Source organism: Pieris brassicae, chromosome 8 (assembly GCF_905147105.1).
Source record: "Pieris brassicae chromosome 8, ilPieBrab1.1, whole genome shotgun sequence".
Classification (NCBI taxonomy): domain Eukaryota; kingdom Metazoa; phylum Arthropoda; class Insecta; order Lepidoptera; family Pieridae; genus Pieris; species Pieris brassicae.
The window spans coordinates 16,874,174-16,892,918 of record NC_059672.1 but is presented as its reverse complement, the minus strand read 5'-3'; the positions used below and the strand labels follow the sequence as shown (position 1 = coordinate 16,892,918).

At 32.0% G+C, this 18,745-nt stretch overlaps 1 protein-coding gene across 2 annotated transcripts in view; it reads right to left on the bottom strand.

Moving 5' to 3' along the window:
• LOC123713660 (myosin-2) overlaps positions 1-18,745 on the bottom strand; it is an 85,108-nt gene that overhangs the window by 56,624 nt on the left and 9,739 nt on the right. Inside the window, exon 1 of one of the 2 annotated variants that reach the window (XM_045667447.1) lies at positions 17,781-17,871. The exons of the other annotated variant lie outside the window; for it this stretch is intronic. The gene's annotated coding sequence lies outside the window, so the exon portion shown is untranslated. Of the gene's footprint in view, positions 1-17,780; positions 17,872-18,745 lie in introns of those variants that run through there. 2 annotated transcript variants of the gene reach the window in all.

The window sequence follows — 18,745 nt, the reverse complement described above, 5'->3', positions numbered from 1 at the left end:
AACTTCTTGACACGACTTGCACGTCAGTGTTATGACACTAAATAGGTTTTGGGGAACTTTTCTTTAGTGAAACATTCTTCAACTGTACTGCCCAAGGTTGTCTCCGTCAATTCATTACAAAAAGTAGAAGAAATGACAGATTATACAAATTTTTGTTTGTGTGTAAATATTTAAAGAGTTTTCACTTATCCAGACAAAACAAATGTCTTAGTAGACTAATTAGACATTCTAAATGTTAAAAAGCACTGTTTAACTGATGAGTTTTTAGACACAAATTACACACAGGTAAATATTAGCTTTACAAATATTTAGCTAGTTCCGCTGTGGTTTTGATATATTATTTATTTGTTTTGATATATTACACAGATTATACATGTAGATTGTAATTTGTATGCCTATATGAAATCGGTGTGGTGTATAGTGTTTTGATTGATTTGATAATTTTTATTAAAAATAATAAATCATTTTTATTAATACGTATAATATACGTATTATAAGGCATTTTTAATACGGTTAACATATAAAACCTTCTAGGTCCATATTCTAATTAGTATCTCAAGTCACAATCTTGTCAAAGATGTTATGAAATTTTGAAATTTGCTTCATACAGAAAAAAATATTTTACAGTTCTTAAAATTAGATTAAGGTTGATTTAGGTGTCACAATACGCCTTAGCCATACGCCACAACATCTGATCTTTTTTTATAAAATAATGTATTCAGGCAATAATGTAGGATAGTTTACATTAGGCATTAAGTACCATCGAAGGTTTATTTCAAAGTGTCTGCCAAAAACATCAAAGTCATAAATTGTCGGCACCATTACACAGTGCATTAGCCAGTGACATAATTCGCCGTAACTCAACGTAACCGATTGTAATCTTTGTACAGTCGATAACAAAAACTTAACCAGTTTCTATAAACAGGTCAAAAAACTTAGGAAACCGTTAGGATTACCTTGACAAGTGATCTTCAGATGTTATATCGTGATTCCCGCGACTCAGTTCATGTGGCTAGTGAACTGAAATGACTCACGGACATTTGTGTGAGGAGATGGGCAATAAAAACCCTTGTTGTATCTGAATTGTTTCTAAAATAAAACCTCGATGTTGGCCCGAAGCCTCCCCGAATTTTTAAACTGAGAGATAAAGATTTTTCTTTGGCAAGCCTATCGAGACCAGTTCCAAGTTTAGGCTATTAGCATATCTTTATATTGGTGATAGAGAAGCTAGCAATAGAACTTGTAGAATCTGAAATGTTTGTATGTGTATCAATGTTGAGGTGATGACTGTACTAGACTAAACAATAGGCCCACAGGGCGCAAACGGATATGGAACACCCACATTGAAATTTGATCTAACAGCTAACGACGCGCATAACAGAACCATTAAGTTATACCTATATAATCAATGCTTGACAGATTGCATATATTACATTATTTATATATTATAAAAATATGATACAAATATAAAACCAATAAACGGCTAAAATATGAGTCATTCCTCCAAATTTCATTTTGTTCTCTTTGGAGTAGAGACTCTTGGACCGTGACAAGTGTACAGACGCTAATAAATTATTTATGTTGGCGCTTGGTAGATGATACTGGTGACTCCAGATCTGGTGCTTTCCTCAACGAATAAGTATCACAATACACCAAAAAATGCTACCATTATTGAAGGTACATTGTAACAGGGAACAATTTTTTTAAATTTGTTTTAGTTTTCTATTTATCAATTATTATCTATAGGCACTATGTTTATTAAGAATATTGTTATTACTATATTTGTGTGTAATTAAATATTTTCCTATTTACAGCATAAGAGTCTTTATGAAAGACATTTAACTATAAGCTTCGTATTTATTATTTTACAGAAAATAATGTTTTAGGTGACCTTCCCACCAAAATAATTACAACATTTTAATCTTGGTCGTAGATACAATTTATGCCTTCATAAAAATCTTGCTTAAGATTAGATTTATATACATAATAATAATTATACTAAAGGAGTGTAATTCAGATTGGAAAACTGAATTATTCTTATAAATGCACTTTGTAAAGTGTATATAAAAATTTCAGGTACATAAGTAGAAGTGTAATTACCTAAAGAGTAAATTACCAAAATCACTGTTGAATTTATAAAATTTTCAAGTAAATTTATATAACATTAAAGTCATATAACGGGAAGTGCTTGACACTGATTTAAAGTATAACTCCGACAATCGTAGATTTTTCTCATAAGAATGTTTCCATTTATGTCGGTCAGCTAAAAAACTTCGACGCATCATTGTTTTCTGTGCTCTATTTATCCAAACTAACCGCTATTCTGCTGCATTGTTATTAAGAAAAGTTTTCTCAAACCAATTATGTCAACGTTAATTCGAAGTAAGGGCAAAACTTTTATTATATCCTTATAAAGTATTATTTTTCGGTACTAAACGAGAGGTCAAAACAGCTTTCTTTTGACACATGCTATAATATAAAAATACTAAAGTAATTGGTTTACTTTCACGAATAGATCATGAGAGAGAGTTATACCTAGCTTATAATCCTATCTTTTCCATAGTAAAGGTAGAGTTTACTCCTATGGGATAAGAAATAATTTTTTTACTATCTAAAATCAAGGTTACATGGAAATCCGTAAACAAGATCACGATCATCGTTTGATAGACCTGTCTGGTTCATAAAACCAAAACGGGCAAATGACTCACAATCTGGGTTGTTGTCGGTAGGTGTCGTGATCAGAAATCCTTATAAAAACGGAATTAATTAATTTGAAGCGTGTTTAGTACATATTTTGCATGGCTTCGTGCTTTTTATGTGTGAAGTTGCGCAAATGAATTAGATAGTTTAACAATAGGAAGACATTGTTTTTAGATTTATCTGAGCTTAACTGTGGTGACACACAAAGTTCCGATCAACACCTAAGAAAAGTTTTAGATCATATTTACTATAGCAGGAGCTTTCTTTAAACTGCCATCTCTAAATTTTTACATTTTTAAACCATTTTAAAATTCTGTTGCGTAAACTGTTAAAGAAACAGTAATATTTTCAGAAGACACTCTTAACTCTCAGTTATTATTGACCGTTGTTTTCTCAGTAACATAGTGATAACTTGTTTTGAGACAATAACAGTCATTTTGAGAGGGGCTTCTGCTGACCCCAAAGTAATCCGGTGTGAAATTAGCTTACACGTGTTGAGCCCAGTGCTAAGTGTAGACCACCTGACGCTCTACTATCGAAACTCGATATTTAATTAGTACATACCACTACTACACGTTCTTAGTTGTCTATTTACAAAAAAATATTATGAAAATATTGTTATTTAAATAAAGATTCATAATTCGATGAAAATATTTTGCTATCTTCTGTACGGTTTTAAATCATAATATACTACTTCCATACAGATAGGTCGCTCTCGGACGAGGAGTCAAGAAAACTATTAAGCTACGAGAGAAGACGCTTGACCGTGCGAGTACGAAGCGAATAGTTATATTTGTTTTTATAGTTTGAAGTCAACTAAAATTATCTACAATTTTAAGCCTTCATGTTTTTGGTTCGTGAGTTGTTTACTAATGTGGGTTCAGCGACTGCGCTTGAATATTTATTTTGTCAATTACGTATAATTTTCAACATTTAAACGAATTTCTAACAATATTCAACTAAACAGACATCAGGTCTGTGTCATGCTAATTTTATTTAGAAGCAATAAGTATATTTCTGATTGGCAAGAAGGACAAATTAGAAAAGAATCATGACTACAAAACCAATACAGAAATCTGAGACTAAACCCTAAAACTGTTGTAAGGCCATTGGTTTTATTTGGACTACAAGACTAAATGCCAACATATCAAGTCGACACAAAACGTTCCTAAGTAGTTGAAACTGGTTGAAAGATTCTAGTTGTTCTCGAGAAGCTGCTAAGTGGTTGACAGAAAGATAGTAGGGGCTCGGACGCACGCGACGTTAACGGAATCATGCATTAACGTCAGTCACACATATCAGACACAGCTTAACGCATTTGATGTTAGGAATCATTTAGTTCCGCCGGATTCTTTAGAAAGCATTTCTGGTGAACGAACTTTATTACTTCATAGATGCTGAGTAACACCGAAGAACTAGCGATTACTGGTTTTTTCAAACGGTAAAAAGATGTGGTAGGTTCAGTGACAAATCAATTTTGGCTGGTCCGAGATAAAGATAAATTTATTTATCCATGATTAAAATAAGATAGCGGTGTTCCTTTATAACGCTTAAATGGTGAATATTTTTGTATCGTTTCTATGTAAATTATATTTTTACATACACATTGAGTATCAGGTTACATTATTAGAAATTTGACCTACATGATAAAATAAGGCCATTAGTGTTGTCAATGTGTAGCAAAAAAAACATGTTTGCAAAAGCAAAAACACGAGAAGTTTTAATTATTACCAGAAGCCTATCATTATTTGACTTCCACTTGCTATTAGAGTATTTTCAAGTAGAAGAAACAATGCTGCTAATTTGGAAGACAATTGAATGCATAATATTTTCGCAACGTTTAAATAAAGGTAATGGAGTATGTGAGAAAATAGATCAGTCACCGATCTATGTAATAAATGTGAACTATTAATCTTTTACGTTTCGCAATTGTGTGTAACTATTATGATTAACCAACTATATACCAATTAATTCATATCACCTACTGTGATATTACTTTTTTAATTACAGCAAAAACAAAAAACTTTGTGTAGTGTACCTATACATACTGAAGGTTATTTTGCTAATTGTATAAAATCTTTTTAATTGTTTAACTTGCAGTTACTTTTGTTGAAACTTGGCGTATATATGCTATAAATAAATATGCACTGGTTTGAGATTTAAAGGTATGAAATGAAAAATCTATTTTTCAATGCCTTAGCTATTAATGTGTTAGCTTCTAATATTGATTTAAATAAATTCTAACCATTTTTATGAAACATATTCTTAAGAATCTTGCTACAAGTGCGCATGTGCAATAGTTATTCATTTGACTCGTTCGGTTGTTTGCGAATTGTTACGAATTGACTCGACCATCTCCCCGAAGTGGAGTGGTCGAGTCGGAGGAGGGAGTTGTGATTATAAAAGAGGTGGTGACACATGCGCACGGGCTTTTTCTTTGTACAAGTTTGAAGTTATACAGTTCACGTAAAATCAGTGAATAAATATAATATAGTGAATTAAGTCATCATTGAAGTGTTTAATTTCCTACCCTAAGAACTAGATCAACTACCGCTAACAAATGTTTGACTTTTATTAAAATCTACTTGAATATAGCTACAACAATAGTGGATTTTCTTACCTCACGACACACTTATTTTCAATCCCTTAATAAACTATGGAACTTTCTCCATCGAACACAAGTGTATGTCGATAGTCACGATTTTGAATAGTAGGTCGATATTTGTTTTATATTAAATTATGGCTAATGTATGAATGTTTTGATACGAATTCAAAACGTCTGCTATCACTACATATAAATTACCATATTGTTAAAGAACTAGGTCTTAGTGTATTTTAGACATAGATAATAAAAAAATTCAAACATAAAAATTATAATGAAATTTCATAAATTTTGCGAAATGTCTTGCCTGGTTGCATTTAATTCAATTTAAACTAACAGCCAACGCTATAGTACAATGTATAACGGAAGCAGTTAACGAAATAATTTGCTGTATTTCATAATCATTTATGATTTTACTGAAGAAAAAAAATGCAAATTGCATTCTATTGAACATTTACATCGAAAACGTCAATCAAATTTAAATCTAGTTTCAAGAGCCAGTGTCACATCATTTTTTATTTATGAACTGTGACAAATTTGACAGTAGACAAGCGGAGATCGTGACGTGAGAAACGATAAGAATTAATTAGTTAATTAGAAGAGCTAAATCACTAAGAAGCTGAACTACAAATTCGTTGTCAATTTAACATTTTTAGACTTTATTTACATTTTTTTACATGGCTGGAAAAAATTGGACAATTAAAAAAAACTAAAAATATAGCTTATGTTACGGATAACTAAGCATTTGATGAAATAAATTGTTTTGAATTAATTATTTACAGCCATAAAGATACAAATATTTCCTTTTATAATATTAGTATGGATGAGTATCACTACTTAAAAAAAATACTGATGTATTTCTCTGTATGTACAGCATCCTTGGCGACGAAAGACCCAGTGATAGAAGTTCTAAAAGGGACAGTGTCTCCTCTAAACTCACCAAATACTTCAACATTTTACTAAAAGGTTCAATTCACGTCCAAACAAGCTTGCTTGCCTCCTTCCTTTTTTTTCTTCGACGTTCATATTATTGATTCATATCCAATTAAAGTTATTATAAACAAGATATGAAACATACACAAAGCACGCATCATATGATTCAGTGCAGGTAGAAATAATCACTAATACAGGAAATGCATCCGTTTTATTGTCAGTGCATACTACGTCTGGGATGTTACTTGAATATTTAAGATTTTCTAAGAATTATACGTCGAACTGCGCAAGTTTTTGATACATTACATATGCACGCGTTATAGGGATTGTTTATGTATTCATTTGATTACATGTATTTTCATAGCTACAATTATAACAATAATATCTACATAATACATAAAAAACAAAAACGGATTCACACAAAACATAAACAATTAACAAGTATTATATAAAAAAGATAATAATATTTTTTACTATGAAACACGTACGTCCAAATTATAAGATGCATTGTTCGCTATAAATGAGTTAAGTTCCATCTAAACTTAAAACAATAGGATTTAAATATAAAACAGTCGGTTATACGTGACATTCTTATTTGTATTATTATTATTAACTTTTACACAAAAAAAATCAAAGACAAATAGTAATAATTCTAAAGGCTGATTACAACTAGCGGCCTTATCGTGTGAAGAAAGATACATATATCTCTTTTGACAATTGAACAGTTTTTAAGGCAGTTATTACCGCGCACCACCACTATGAGGAACCATACACTTAAGTATCTGAATTTAACTTAGGGTCTTTCAATAAAAGATCGTACCAATTCCTAAAAAACCGGCAACGCACTCGCAAGCTCTCTGACATTGCATGTCCATGGGGGGCGGTATCACTCTTGTTCTATAAAAAAAGATAGACCGTGCTAAAGAAGCTCAGAGTAAAAGAAACAAATTTATAAATTCGTAACTAATATGATTTTTATGACCCCATTTATACTTTTCTATATGACATCCAGGTTACCATCATAATTGTTAATATATGGCAAAGTTATTCTTAAATAAGTATGTCAAGAAGTAAATGCTGTACAAACGAACGAACTTGCTCAAAATCCATTTCATAAATCAATGTATTTGAAAGTAATAAAGCACGTTCAAATGAGAATAAAAAACAAATTACAATTCCATAACAATCGAGTTAGTTACGTTAACATTAATCAAGTTTTATACAAGTTCAGTTCACTGTAATTATTGATATTTCATTTGTAATTTTATAGCCATTGAATCACATTTGCAGTACTGGTTTATCGAAATAGATGGCCATTATATACTGACACGCCAACATATTCTATAAATGAAGTCATAAGTTGCTATGCTATTAAACTAAATCAAACGAAAATATTGTTTTTCCAAAACAAAAATTATTTTTTAAATTGCATTGTTATTTGCTATTTGCGGTGAACAATAAATCAAATTTTGACTTTTGGGGACATGTGTTTTAATTTGCTTACTCAATGTTTTTTTACTTCAAAACCAGGAAAAAAATATTTTAATTCCTTACAGACCTACTTGGCTATGAGTAAATGGATGTATTTTGTAATAGTCCGAGTGCCCAAAACAACTGCTTCCATTTCTATATTTACTACGTTTACGTCAATTTCACATGTTTATATACCGTTTTTAAAATCTATTTACTATTAAAAAAAACACTGGTTTTGTCTATACAAACATTCATGTCTCAAAACTAAATAATATTCATGTCAAAGCAAAAGTCGGGAATATGTAAAGAAACCTCCGTTGATCTAACTAAACCAGTTCCAGCCACTTACAAAGATGGGAAGGCAGTTAGAAATACTCAAGTAACCCGTAGGCGATTCCAGCCAAGTGCTCATTACGTCAATTTATATGTGCAATAATACTAAATCTCTGTAATAGAATAGCAAACGTTTATCTCTTAACAAATACATATTAGGTAGCATTTAGTCTACTTTCTAACTACGTATTTAAAGATTTATTGTTTGATAATAAAAACGTAATTTATGATTCCCTTTAGAAGTGATAGAATGATCCAAAAAGGTTTAATTAAATAATATATATTTTAGTTTACAATGAGAAGCGCAATCTAAAGCATCGCACACTTGAAGCCAAAAGGAGCCCTTTAGTTTTTCCCACACTCATAAACTGTAATATGACATTCTCGTTTCCGATAATGTCCAATAGGTCGACTACACGTATTCTGTATAGGTATCAGAAGTGTCACTTAAGGCCTTATCCCAGCACAAATTGCTGTGTCAGTATTTCGGGGTGGACTGCGGTGTGCTAGTTATAAGCTCATGTTTTTAACGATTAATGCCAGTTGACATCTAGCTTCAAACAAAGAATGAAACTTCATTTATTTGAACATTCCTCCAACAAACGCCACGCCATAAAATTATAATTAGTAATATAAGCTAACTAACTTGATATATCAATCATTAACCGGCTAAAGATTCTGCTTTTCATAAACACAGCTAGCTAATTTATATGACTGGCACTATTAGACACGATATTTTATTTTCCATTCATCACGTTTTCTCACTGCATTTAGCTCCTTTCAATTTTGAATTTCGTTACATAAATCTATAGATTTGAATTAAGCTCACTAAAAGCTGTTATCAATTATCCCCATATTAGCTAGATTAATCGTTACAAAACCTGCGACGTGGGTACATATTGTATGTAAATCAGATCTACGATTTGGAACAGAACGTGACTATGTACATTTTGTAATGTGTGAGGTTTCAAGGTCTGCATTAGTTAGGCGAAGATTGATTACAACTGCAAGTTTTATTGCATAATTCCTAATACAAGTGGCAGTGACAAATCGTTATAAGGCGACTTAATTTCGAGCTACTGAAACTTACACAATTGTTTCGCCGCGAATCAAATGCCGTACCTCCGAGTTATACGTAATTTTCCACATAAAAAAATCAATGGCACAACAACCTTTTTAGGTCTGGGCCTCAGATTTTTGTATCTGTTTCATGATCATTTGTTAATCTAATAGGCAAGTAGCTGATCAGCCTTCTGTGCGTCGAATTTTTGAGTCTAAGGCAAGCCGGTTTCCTCACGATGTTTTCCTTCGCCTTTAAAGCGAATATTTAATGCGCACATAGAAAGAAAGTCCATTGGTACACAGCCGGGGATCGAACCTACGACCTCAGGGATGAGAGTCGCACGCTGAAGCCACTACACACTGCGCAATTTTCCGTGCTGCGTTTTGTTTAATAATGGTATTAATAATAGGACATTTGGCTAAAACAGGTATCCGTTTGTTTATAAATATAAAAACAAATTAGCTGTTAACATAAAATCGAGTTAATCACATGCTAATCAAACTAATGAATGCACAATATTAAAAGCACAGTTTCGTTATAATATTATTTGGAAATAATTATTTTGAAACAATAGAATACGTTTATTTATCATGTTTTGAAATAGTTTTCCTAGAGAAAGTAAAATGTAGAACTATTGAATATATTATTGTTGCTTAACAGCTATGATTCAGTTTTAATAGCGTCGTCGGTAATAGTTTTATGTCATTACCTGATTGGCTTTTAAACATATCTTATGCTATAACAAAAAATTGTATGTTAAAAATATAACGAAATTTAGAAACTGAATGATGGTGCACATTATACTAATGCTACAAACGACTACTGACATTAACGTATCATAAATATTGTTTTGTTAGAGTTAATATATAATAATGTAAAGCTGCCTATTATAAATGGTTCTCAGTTTTGCGGTTTTAATTCTCACATATATGGCGGCTTACGTTCAATTGCAGGAAAAAAGTGCGGTCGCTTTGAATAAATAGTTTTCTATATGTCTCAAACAGTAGTAGTAGTAGTAGGAAACGTCATATTGTTTTTTATTTTATTTTGTATTTCTTTTGCTTAGGAATATAAACGAAACACATTAGGTATAACACCTGTGGTACAGATTCAAATTGTTTTACTCTTATTATACAAAATGAGGTTTAGATTAATGTTATTTGCTACCATGGTTACCATTACTTTTATATCGTAAATTACAACAAACGCGGTAACCTCAATCCAGGTTTTATAAAGCCGAGTATATAAGTACAATGTAATGTTTTCGGACGTCGGTTTTATTACATAGGTTAGCCAATAAATATCGAATTCAAAATTTGTCTTACAACACCAATTTAACACTCGTTACGGATGACTTTTTGCACGAAATTCGTGATGCGCTGTGCTAATCATCTTACGAAATATTCAACAGATTTTACCTATTATAGGAAATATATAAATTCAGATAATATTGATTTTGTTTCTTCAAAGATTTTTCAACTTAGACTTGGGCCTTTATTCTACCTTAACTTAAATCCAACCAACTTTTTTTCTATTTGTTTTACATGTTCGGCAGAGATCCGCGCTCAAAAATCTGTGTGTTTTCCATACAAACATATAATAGAATTAGTCTTCCTGATAATTGTAATGCAAACAAAATCTTGAAATATATAACAATTTTACGCATTATAAAACATTTGTTCTACATCATTTCCGTATTTTTATGGGTTTTATTATCATTTAGGTATATATAATTTATGACAGTAAATGTTACATGGTATGATCTTATGAAAAGTGATCTATTTAGATCATTCTAGATAACTTTGTAAATGGTTATATTAGGAGCAGTGTTGGCCTAGTGGCTTCAGCAAGCGACTCTCATTACTGAGGCCGTAGGTTCGATCCCCGACTGTGCACCAATGGATTTTCTTTCTATGTGCGCATTTACCATTAGCTCGATCGGTGAAGGAAAACATCGTCCGGATGTTTGTCCAACAACAGGAAACCGGCTTGTCTTAGATCCAAAAAGTCGACGTCATGCGTCAGGCACAGAAGGCTGATCACCTACTTGCCTATTCGTTTAAGAAATGTTCATGAAACACATACAAAATCTGAGGCCCAGACCTAAAAAGGTTGTATTGCCATTAATTTATTTTTTAAATCGTTATATTACGTTATAGTCTTCTATGTGTATTGTGAATGTTCGTATACAATTTACACAAAATTCAACGAGTATGTTAAGAGGAAAGCTATGTATGGAGAAAGGTGAAAAGTTCACGCAACTCCATTTCACTAAGCTTTCCTAGTCAATTAGCTGTCTACGTGTAATCAGCAAGTTGTGAACCGCAACGTTTCTTAAGCACTTGTTTACTAAGCTACTGGACACAAAATTTATAATTCTATAGCTCGTTAAATTATTACTTAGTATTCTACTGTGTACAGCCTAATAATATTTACGCGAAAGTTTGGAAAGCACACCATCCGGAACTTCAATGGGCATAATTTATCTGTTATAAATAAATTGTATAAATTCGCACCAGAGACTTTATTTGCTTAATTAACGTATATCGAGTACGACTGATAGCGATTAATAATATTTTATTGTTAATTTCAAATTTCATAGAAATACGAAGAAATTTCGTAAAGACGAAGACAATTCATAAAGATCTTGATCAATCGTTTAGAAACATTTTTACTCTATGGGCTTAACACGATGATTACTAAGCTACGGGGGTAAACACATTCATCGACCTGTCTTCAATTAGCGGTCACTATTTCCGTCTTTCACTTAACTCTTCCTCACTTTGGTCACTACTCATCACTGCTTCGTGCTTTGCCACCCATCACTAAGTGCTTCCTATATCAACCTTTATGATTGCTTTGTCGTTGTATTGATCATAATGAGATATTTTAGAAAGCTCCATATTATAAGATTCATTTATTAAACTTCCAACTGTTAATAAAACAATATATGAAAAGGTTCATCATTCAAATATTGTTAATTAAGAATCAATACTGATGTTACGGAAGCCTGCCACGCCCTTATTAAAACACTAAATTCTTTATTTAAATCGGTGAAATTAGACTCACTTCATTTTTTATAAGATATTATAGTAATATAAAAGTGCCCTAAAAACCATAAATAATAGACCATAGAAGTGGCATCTTGTATGCCAATTTAATCCAGCGAATAAGTTCTTATAATATTTCGTATAAAGTGTACTGTATTTACAAAACTACATGTAGGAAACCAGTCACCGGCGAAATAAGCGTGTCACTGGGTTTCTGGTTAGTCGTTTCTGTGTCGTGCTCAAAACTCTCGATAACTTCACAAAATTATACAAATTTCGGTTATCATTAACTTTCTCAAGTACCTACTTGAGTAATGGTGCGATACTTTCAACCACATAATCTATATGTGGTTGAAAGTATCGCACAGGATTAAAATAATAGTAGAGCACTCAAGGCTGAACACCTGTAAAGGAAAAAAAGGTCTGCTTGGATGGTATTACATTTTTATGTATGTATATATAAACAATTATTTTAAAGAGGAAAAATTTGTTTGTTTGTTTGTTTGCATTAAATAGGATCCGAAGCTACTGGATTGATTAGAAAAATTATTTCACCATTAGAACCCTACATTAATCGTATAAACATAATCTATAGAATATTTTTTACATACATCTACCAAATGTCTAGCAAATAAAAAAATATTTTTGCATTTAAAAGTCTATTTACCGAGAAAAGTTAAAAGCTATAGAACATCGTCCTACGACTCAATTAATGTGGTTAGTTGCTGAGCACCGCAAGTAATTTTAATACCTGAAAGGTAGTCAATGGAATCGTCTAAATATAACCAAATTTTTATCAGATTCCTAGCGTCATGCCATCTAGGATAGTCAAGGGAAGTAACTATCACGAATGGCTTTATTATCATTTAAATCGAAATTATCATGGGCCGACCCGTTTCGTAGGAAAACCAAAGTAGATCAAAATACAAAACACCGATTGAATTCACACGAAAAATACATATGCAGGAAATTAATCAATCGTTTATTTCAGCACGATTTCTAAAGCTGACTACGAGGTCGAACAGAACCACTTGAATCACGCAATACGACACAAATCGTAAAAATACAGCCACGCTAATTGTTAACATGGTTTGATTGGCATTAATATACCTTTCGTTTTCGTCGTTTCATTGATACCCATGCATTTGATATCTTCGTGATAAAATGTACTTGTCGTGATCATAATATCGAGACAAGCCTATTATCGTAAATTATCTCTCTCATTGTCATACACAACTTTTGTAAATTCTTATTTTATAGTTACGAATCAAAAATATATTACTACCAATAATATGTTCTTTTTTTAATGATTGCAGTAAGTTTTGGTTGTATGCACGTGATTATATGTAGGTATGATGCACGCGCATTACATGATATAGGTTGTAACGAATACGTACTAATCGCTTTTGTATTAAAGAAGGATCGTTTCTTGGACGTCATTACTTTCTTTCATTGTCATAACATTTATTTTTGCATACAGCTTATATTTAAATAATGATGAATCTTTATTTTTTACTTATTTCGTATTTTATACAGATTTCTGTCATGTTCATTGTTAATGCAGACGAACGAACTACGTAATCAAACTGAAACTGAAAGGTTACCATGGAATACGTAGAAAGAACACAAGTGACTCCCAGTTGTTCAGTGAGCGGATGCAAGTCAATAACTAAACAAACGAGATGGCTCGGATAACGGAATACAAGTCGAGCTCGTTGCTTTCAATGGATCGTGGAAATTAGATTCCGCGTTAGCCGTTACAGTCAGGCTAGTTCCCATTGGAAATATTCTTATAATATGTTCATACGACACGTGATACTGTGAATATGCAATAGACTGACGCCAAATAAGTGCTAATGAATAACAAGCATCGAATCTATAAGGCCGTGTATTTATTACACGACGAGAAATTTCTCATGAATTATATAAATAGAACAATCATTTGTATTCAATAGATATAAAAAAGACACCAATACTCGCATATGGCGTGTATTGATCTATTATTTTCTTCTTGGACAAAAGGTTTCTTATGTTGATATCTCAAATGACGTCAATTCTAGAATGAATCTCACAATGCTTAAAATGCTGAATATAAAGACAATTTTGAGTCTATTGCGTAGTATTACAACTGTACCAGAAATCTTTTGTATTTTAACAAAACCAAAATCTTCATATGTCGAGTCAAACCCACTAAGCTAAACGTATCGTAATACTATTTGTCTTACGGAGACGGTCACGGTGTCTCTTGTACGCAGAAATTGTAGAATTACGCAGTGGGTCAAGTGCCTAATAAACTAACAAACATTACAAGAGTAAAATTTTGTAGTACATACATTGTCTAATGTTCTTAATGATTCTGTGGAGATTATAGTAGAGACACTAAACTATCTGACAGGATTCTATATCTAGAATATCAGTTGACAGTTTTTCTTTTCTATAGAACAGTGATTATGAGAACTCCGAGAAAAGAAGTGTTCATAAATTTCGCTCCAACAGCACTCAACCGCTTGCCAAGGGCGTTGCATTTAAAGAATAAAATATAATATGGGATACTCTACTATTCTAGATAGCTATTTAAGAGTGTAGTGATAGAACCAGGATTTGTATAATACTATTTCATTTATAAACCCAGAACATTTTGAGAAAGGTCAATAAAATGATTTAAATTCATTTAATAACAATTAAATCAAATTTGTCATCAAGCCTTTGAATTACTTGATTATTTTACATTCTCATAGCAAACTAATGGTTCGATAATATATGTGTGTAAATTAAGTGGCCTTAAGTACTTTGTTTCTTAAGTAGGTTTCCAAGATACGAATGTTCTCAAGAGGTGAGTTGATCCGACCTCGGTTCCGCTTATTTGTCTATCCCACGCTCCTATACGATATAATGGATATTGACAATTAACACAACCAGATCAAGTAACCCATCTGTTATTAATCCTTTAACATATAATTATAAGTATTTCGTAAACCGTCAATATGGAAGAGGATCTCGACGGATTTTTTATGTATTGAACGGTTCCAAGCCTCCTGGCAATATTGGGTAAAAAATTGTTTTATTAAGAAGATGAAAATGTGCTTGAACTGATAAAGACATACTTTGAATAGATTATTTTTAAAGTTTAAGCTTTATTAAAGTAGTTTTATAAACTCTATTACTTTACTAAGATTCTCGTCACCTTAAATGTAACAACAAAACGAGAAAATCACTATTGTCAAATTTATCAAAAAGCAAACAAGTTTTTATAGCACATCTTAAGAAAACATGTTACACCGAGCTGCATCAGACTTATCTCGGCTGCACCTTATCGCCTTATCACTTGACTGATAAATCTATATTATATCTATATGATATTTATTTTCATACAAAATAAATTGGACTTTTCACTCTATTAAGATTGAAAGCAAGGCTATTTTCCAAACGCTGCTTTCTCACAGTATGTTAAACCTTTTGTATAACCTTTTTCACGGTGAATTATCGCAGTAGATATTCACAAAAATCTATTTATTTATTTATATAACACTTCGTTGCAAAAATTATAGTAATTAAATAATAAGCAGATATACGGGCGGCTTTTATCGCTTTCGAGCGATCATGTTATAATGAAACACAAACTTGAATATTTATCCCATGTATGTTCTTGCTTGGCTTGTAGTATATGTTAGGAAAAGGTTTTAGAATTTTCTTTAATATTGTTCAGACTGTCTACCTATCTATAGCTCATCACCATGATCCGTCATCTTCAACTACGACTTTACCAATTTGTGTTTTCCGACAGTTTGCACCACCAAATTACTTCAAGTGTTTTAAATATCTATAAGACTATCAAATCATAAAATATCGATAGAGATCCCGATCTTAATAATGAGATTACCAATCTATTCACTCAATATATGATATATAACAAAATAAATATACCACAGGTTGCATCATACATCAACGCTAGTGATATTGAGAGAACTCTCGTACATAGAGCATCGGTTTTTGCATGAAATGTAAAAACCTCAGAATCGGTATCTCCATCGCAATTGGAAGTTACAGAATAAAGTATTTAATAATCGAGGAATGTAGATTTAAAAAATGTGTAGACTTTGAGACTCTTTCTATTTGAAGCCGGAAAACAGACTCAACAAACCGCCAGTGTTTGTGGTATATATATATTTTTTCGGAGTATTGTTAATATTAAGTAAACCCGAGCTCATTGTTGAAAGGTACAGGTTATTTCATGTCACAAATCAACTAACCACAGACACAAAAAGCAGCCAGTAAGCGTAATAAATAACCGTCAGTCAACATGTCAGCTGGATCGTAAAATACTTTCTATACGAGTTGTTCAACATGGTTGTGATAATACGTTTTATAAAACTAAAGAGGTTTAATATTCGACACAATCTCGGTACCAAGATCAAAATTTTACGTGTCCCTTGTGAGTCTTAGGGTTCACTGAGATTTTATTCAACAATTAACCACAGCAGTCCTAGGACGATATTGTAACAACGATATTTTATTTTTAATCATAATATTAAGAGCAGTGTTGGCCTAGTGGCTTCAGTGTGCGACTCTCATCCCTAAGGTCGTAGGTTCGATCCCAGGCTGTGCATCAATGAACTTTCTTTCTATGCGCATCGAGAGGAAACCGGCTTGCCTTAGACCCAAAAAGTCGAGACCGTGTTTCAGACACAGGAGGCTGATCACATAACTTGCCTATTTAATATTTACAAATGATTATTAAATAAACACAGAAATCAGAGGCGGGGGCACCTAAAAAGGTTGTAGCGCGTTTTTTATAAATAATAAAATACTTAGAAACCGGGACAAGGCTTCTTCATATAAAATAATATAATATCTGTGTTTCCAAAGGTACGTGACGGTACATTAATGTTTTTCTGTTTAAGTCGACGAAATTATTATTTTTATTAATAATTTATGTATTACTATTTATTGTAAAATGAGAAGCAAGTTATTTGATGAATATTGGAATCAGGAAAATTATCTTATATGTGAAGGTAAACGTAAGGAATATTTCTCAGTAGTTCTTGAAATTGAAAATATTGTGAAAAATAACTAACCATAGAAATTTACGAAATAACTTAACTAAATTCTGACGAATAATAAAAAAACAGTCCCCAAGTTTAGAATCATCGACTGCTTTTTCATGTAACTTTTTGTTCTCTTAAGGCCGATAGCCCGGCCACAAATAGATAACATTCAAACATGTAACTATAACGCAAAAACATAACTTCCGAGTTCCGATAATGATTTTCCGGCAAACAATCGTATTTCATGATTATTGCACAGAAATAACTAAATATTAGTAATTTCATCATTTCGTTTTTAAACATTCGTATTTGATTACTTTTCTATGGAAATATTATATATATACAATGTTTATCTTATATACAACTTAAAGACGAAGTATACAAATAAAAGTCAAGTCTACTCTAATTTTTATCTAGCCAAATATTTATCTAGCTCTCAGCCCAAAACAAATCAATATAATATATAATAAGTTATAGGAAACCTAAAAAATGAATTTTTGCCAATAAATCCATCTGCTTTTAAATTAGACTTTAAAGACTTTCTCCGCTAATCATCGTCTGGGAAACAAACGGATACTCACAGCAGTAGAAAGTAAATCCGAATTTAGAATCCGAAGTAATGAACACGATTCACAAATCGAATTTAGAAAATTAATAATTGAAACACTGATTAATCACAAAGGTCACATACACAAAATATCAAACTGTAAAGTCAAGCACTCGATTATTATTTTTTTAAATGAATCGCGGGAAAAGTGACAGCTCAAAGCCAAATGCGGCTTCACGCGTGCGCACTTCGCGATAACTGGGGTCGTTCTGTTCGAGCGTGAACGTGAAGCAAGTAGGAATTGAGCATTGGCAGTTGGGACAATTATTAGCGCCATTTTGCTATGGGATAAGGTTTTTTTTTAGGAAATTGACCTTTCTACCCCAGCTATACGACACAATATATTTAAAAAAACCTGAATTACTGATGCAACCAGTCTCTGTTAAGATGTTGCTGACTGTCTCTGTCCACCACAGCGTAAACACAATATAACAGAAAGAGACAAACAAGTGCTTTGCCTAAAACAGTGCAGCGGACTGATTTTTATGAATAAGAAAGGAATAGCTCCTTTACACTGTAAACTATTATTCGTTATTATTCAAATACATCTAATTAAAAGTTATATTTTTAAGCTTCTTAATAAAGTTAATTATATTGATCTCTATTAAAAAATAATTATTTACGTTACACGACAAAAGCTTTGAAGAATAACATCGATTATTTGAACGGAATTTCCAACTGATTTTGTATATTTTTAATAGCTGTATTGTGCTTTAAAATACTCGAGGATATGATGCCTTGCCTTAGTTGAAGGAAGTCCCGAGCTCAAACTTTTAAACTACAGGAAGAGTTACTGAGTTTAAACTATAACTGGAAGAACTACATCTGGCACAAGACAAGAAACGCGTCCCATGACTAACGGCCAACTTCCAATAATGGAGAATTTTCTTTTTATGCGCTATAAAAATTAAATAATACTTACAGACCTAACGAAAGTAA